Source organism: Triticum aestivum, chromosome 7B (assembly GCF_018294505.1).
Source record: "Triticum aestivum cultivar Chinese Spring chromosome 7B, IWGSC CS RefSeq v2.1, whole genome shotgun sequence".
Taxonomy (NCBI): domain Eukaryota; kingdom Viridiplantae; phylum Streptophyta; class Magnoliopsida; order Poales; family Poaceae; genus Triticum; species Triticum aestivum.
The window spans coordinates 84,321,122-84,326,561 of NC_057813.1; positions in this window are offsets into that span (position 1 = coordinate 84,321,122).

Genomic DNA, 5,440 nt, shown 5'->3' on the forward strand with positions numbered 1-5,440 from the left:
AGAAGAAGAAGAGGATACTTAAAATAAAAAACACAAGAAAACAGAAAAAGGAAAAAGAAGGATAAATAGGAAAATAAGCAAAAAAGTATTTCAAAGAAGGATATCCCGAAAACTAATAAAACCGGTAGTAAAAAAAGGAAGAAAACCTCCTGGAGACATTCAGAAAACCTACTAGTAAATATGTTGGCAAGCGTGGTGTAGATCTCGCTATAAGAAAAATTTATTAATTGGGCTCTAACTGCTGGAATTTTGTCTATTTTTGGCCTAGCCTAATTGCAGTTTCAGAAGTTCCTAATAAATCCTAGAGGCCCACGCATCCCATTAGTGCAACGCAAGAGGTGGAACTAAAGTTTAGTCCCACATTGCTAGTTTAGAGGGAGTTGGACCTCTTTATAAGGGAGGCTCTTTCCCCACTTGTATGAGCATGAGAACAAGAGGGACATCCACGCGCTCCTCCTCCTCCACCGCCCGTCGCGCCGCGCGCTCCCGCGTTCCCTTCAGCTCCCGGCGCAGCCTCTCGCCTCCTTCTCTTGCGCCTATAAAAGGGAGGTCTGAGACGCACCAGAACTACTTCCCCGACGTCGACAACCTCCTCCACGACATGGAGGACACCGACCCCAAGTCCAGTGCCTCTGCTCCGGCTGCTGTCTCGTACGTGTTCTTGTTTTTCCTGTTAGAGGTCCTGTCACAGTTGCTTCTTCTAGTGTTTGCCCTATACATGTTAGGATCTACCTCACATATGCTACTGTCTGCTCGAGAGATGATCGTTTCTAGCTCATATATGCAAATGTTATTTACCTTCACTTTGTCAAATCACATAACTTGTTTTATCACTGCTATACTAGTCATGTTTTATCTAGTATTTCTGTTAATAAAATCATTCGATAAATTGCTCATATTTCCAACACTAACCAGCCCGTTGCATAAATGTGTTTCCGGCGTGACAGTTATAGACACTAACCAGTCCGTGGGCTGAAAATTGTTCATGTAAGCTTGAACCGATTGCTGGGCCTTAAAATACACGGGGCTGCATCAAATGAGTTGGTCGGTTGCTCGCGGCTACCTCTTGCGGAGACTTTCAGGGGTCACTTTTGGTGCCAAGTCGTTCGTTTAGCCGCCGCTGAAGGAAATATGCCCTAGAGGCAATAATAAAATTGTTATTTTATATTTCCTTATTCATGATAAAGGTTTATTATTCATGCTAGAATTGTATTGATCGGAAACTTAAATACATGTGTGAATACATAAACAAATATCGTGTCCCTATTAAGCCTCATTAGGAGAATAATGTGATGGGCAAGACCCATCTGTTAGCTTAGCATAATGATCGTCCAGTTTATTGTTGTTGCTTTCTTCATGTCAAATATATATTCCTTCAACTATGAGATTATGCAACTTCCGGATACCAGAGGAATACCTTGTGTGCTATCAAACGTTACAACGTAACTAGTGATCATAAAGATGCTCTAAAGGTATCTCTGAAGGTGTTTGTTGAGTTGGCATAGATCAAGATTAGGATTTGTCACTCCGAGTATCGGAGAGGTATCTCTGGGCCATCGCGGTAATACACATCATAAGCTTGCAAGAAAATGACTAAGGAGTTAGTCACAAGGTGATGTATTACGGAACGAGTAAAGAGACTTGCTGGTGACGAGATTGAACTAGGTATGAAGATATCGGCGATCGAATCTCGGACAAGTAACATATTGATGGACAAAGGGAATTATATATGTTGTCATAACGGTTCGACCGATAAAGATCTTTATAGAATATGTAGGAGCCAATATGGGAATCCAGGTTCCGCTATTGGTTATTGGCCGGAGAGGTGCTCGGTCATGTCTACATAGTTCTTGAACCTGTAGGGTCCGCACGCTTAACCTTCGTTGACGATATAGTGTTATATGAGTTATATGTTTTGGTGAGCGAATGTTGTTCGGAGTACTGGATGAGATCACGGACATGAAGAGGAGTCCCGAAATGGCGATAGATAAAGATTGATATATAGGACGATGATATTTGGACACCAGAAGTATTTCAGGACTTACCGGGAGGAATCGGGTCACCGGAAGGGGTTCCGGCCACCCCCGACAAGTTATGGGCCTTATGGGCCAAAAGAGGGGACAGACCAGCCCACAAGGGGGCTGGTGCGCCTCCTCCCTTGTTTGGCCAGCCCTAGGGAAGGAAAAGAGGGAGAGCTAGCCCCTCCTGCCTTTCCCTCTCATGGGAGAAAGGAATGGGGGGCGCCACCCTGCCCTGCCTTTCCCCGTACTCCAAATAAGGAAAGGGGGCGGTTTGGGAGGGACACCAAGTAGAATTCCTCCTACTTGGGTGGCTCCTTTGGCTGCTTCTCCCTCCCTCCCACCTATATATATGTGGGAGGGTGCACCTAGCACATAACGGTCAATTGACTAGCCGTGTGCGGCGTCCGCTCCATCGTTTACACCCCTGATCATATTTTCGTAGTGCGTAGGCGAAGCCCTGCGGAGATCACTTCATCATCACCGTCACCACGCCGTCGTGCTGTCAGCACTCATCCACTACCTCGCCGTCTTGCTGGATCAAGAAGGCGCGGACGTCACCGAGCTGAACGTGTGCTGAACGAGGAGGTGTTGTACGTTTGGTACTCGATCGGTTGGATCGCGAAGAAAGTTCGACTACATCAACCGCGTTGTGATCCGCTTACGGTCTATGAAGGTACGTAGACACACTCCCCCTCGTCTCCATGCATCTCCATGGATAGATCATTGCGTGTTCGTAGATTTTTTTTGTTTTCCATGCAACGTTCCCCAATAGCCGCTACATGTTGTCTGCTGGTACTCGCTTTGAATTTTGTCTTTTCAAAGTGTCTTTGGGCTTTAGATGAGTCTTTTTTGGATTTTTCAGCTTTTTAGTTTTCGCCTGGTTTTCACTGGATTTTGGAGATCTTTTTTTGCGCGAAATTTTTGTATGCCGAAGCACATATTTGCTTGGGAATAAATTTTCTTCCACGAGAAGCTCATTTATGCTTCTTAGAAAGGAAACAAATATGTGCTTCCACGAGAAGTACAAATCTCATGAAGGCGTATATTTGTGCTTCTTAGAAAGGAAAAAAAAAGCTTCCACGGGAAGCACATATTTGCATCTTGTGGCGCCACATATTTACTTTCACGATGTGCTTCTCAGAAAGCACATATTTGCTTCTCGAGTTGGCACAGATTTGCTTCCGCAAGCTGTACTTCTTAGAAAAAAAACTATGCTTCCACAAGAAGCCGAGATTTGTTTCTCCTAGAAGCACATATTTGCTTCTGTGAGGAGCACAACTATGGGCACAACTATGCTTCTGGAAAAAGGGAAAAGGGTGAAAAACAACAACAGTGCTTCCGGGTATGGGTTTTTTCTTCCATTTTTTCCATATTCATTTTTTTGCTTTCCGGGTTAACGGGTTTTGTTGTTTTTTTTTGTTTTTTGATTTTCATTTTTTCATGATTTTTTTCTTCGAAACCTCTATCATTGGATCTATTTTCGAAGATCTCGACGCAAGAAATACAATAGTGAAAACAGTTCAGAATTTGGATGCATGGTTCAAGAGATAATATATTTTGAATAAATTTTAGTGAAAAAAAAGAAAATTCCTAGGTTGTGGCAAGTGGCGCACATGGAGAGCGCACTTGTCAGCATCTGAGAAGGTGGGAGTGGCCTTTGTAAGGGGTAACCCTTAACTAGTGATTTTGCACAAATGGCAAGTCCAATTGACGCGTTAATCATTTTCTAAATACACATGTAACTTTTTTAGATACACGTACCCCCTCCCTCGCGTGGTCCTCTGTTGGGCCGGCCCATTCCGGGTTTCTTTCCCCACCAGTTTTGGGAATGTCCTGCAACCTTCCTTGAAACGTTTTCTTTTTAGTTTGTTTTTTTTCTTCTTTTTTCTTTTTTAACGTTTCTTTTTTCTTTTATTTTCTGTGTTTACTTTTACTTTTCTTTTCTCTATTTCATTTTAAGGACATCTTCAAATTTGCGAACACTTTTTACAAATTCGTGTTTTTTTTCGAATTGGCAGTATTTAGATATTATTTCTACAATGTATGTATAAAATAGACAGCGATGACACTTTCTAATGTTCAGCTACATCTGTCTTCTTGCATGCATCTTTGGTGTTTGCGTCGTCGTTGTCCGCATCCTTCACATGCCCTTCATTGCCACTGATCCACCTCGCTACCACCCAACACGCCGTCAGTGAGGAGTAGTCTGCCAAGCACTATAACTCTATAAGAAGGATGATTTTTGCCACCTCAAGAGGTACCCGTCCTCTATGTTTTCCCCATGTTACCATTTGACCTACGAGATTTTTCATATCTCCATTGGTTCAACATTTGATCTAGCAGCATCTGATTTGCATGATGTTTTATTGTGTAGTGGATTATCCTTAAGTTGTTTTGAGGAGAAAGGGATGAGCAAGATGATTTTCCGCAACCATATTTACATCTTTGGAGCATACTTTGATCAGGACGTTGGAGGTGGCTACCATGTTGCTTCAACATGATGGAGTAGTGCATGTACTTCTTGACGATTGTTAGTTAGTTTTTTTAAGGAAACAACTGTATTAGATTGTTTAGTCATTCATATATTGTAGTGTCTTGACACTATAATACTAGCTTGTTCAGTATTTTCCCTGCATTTTATGAAAGATTCTGAAATAGAACAATGACGGTATATATGATGTGAAATGATGAGTAAGCATTTTTATTTAGAAGAAGTTATGGAAATAAATTTTGCTTAATACAAACTGATCAACATGTGGGTATGTGTATTTCTCTTCAAATATAATCAAATGTCATGTGTTGCACGTGCACGCTAACTAGTTTTTCAAATTTGCAACTTTATTTTGAAAATATGAACTTTTTTTGAACTTGTGAGCATTTTTTAATTGGGAAATATTTTTTGATATTTGGGAACATTTTTTAAATTTGCAAACATTTCTTTGTTTTGACGAACATTTATGGATCTGCATGAACATTTTTCAAATTCATCATTTTTTCAGCTAATAGTTTTTGAAGGTATGACCTCATTTAAAATTCAACAACAACTTTCAAATTCATGATTTTTTTTTGAATTTTGGGAACATTAAAGGAAATCATGAACATGTTTTTAATTCGTGAGCATTTTATTAAATTTCAGAACATTTTTTGAATACACGAATATTTTTAAAATCATGAACACCTTTTGATCTCCCTAACCTTTTGTTTTCTCAAAATTGTGAACATGTTTTGAATATGCGAACATTTTCTCAATCATTTATATTTTATGATTTCTCGAACAGTTTTTTGAAACCATGAGCATTTTATGATTTCTTGAACATTTTTCTCTAAGTCCACCTTTTTTTTTGAAATTTGGGACTTTTTTGAAATTCAAAATTATTTTAAAGAAGAAAAATGAGGAAACAGAAAAGGAAAAAACGAAA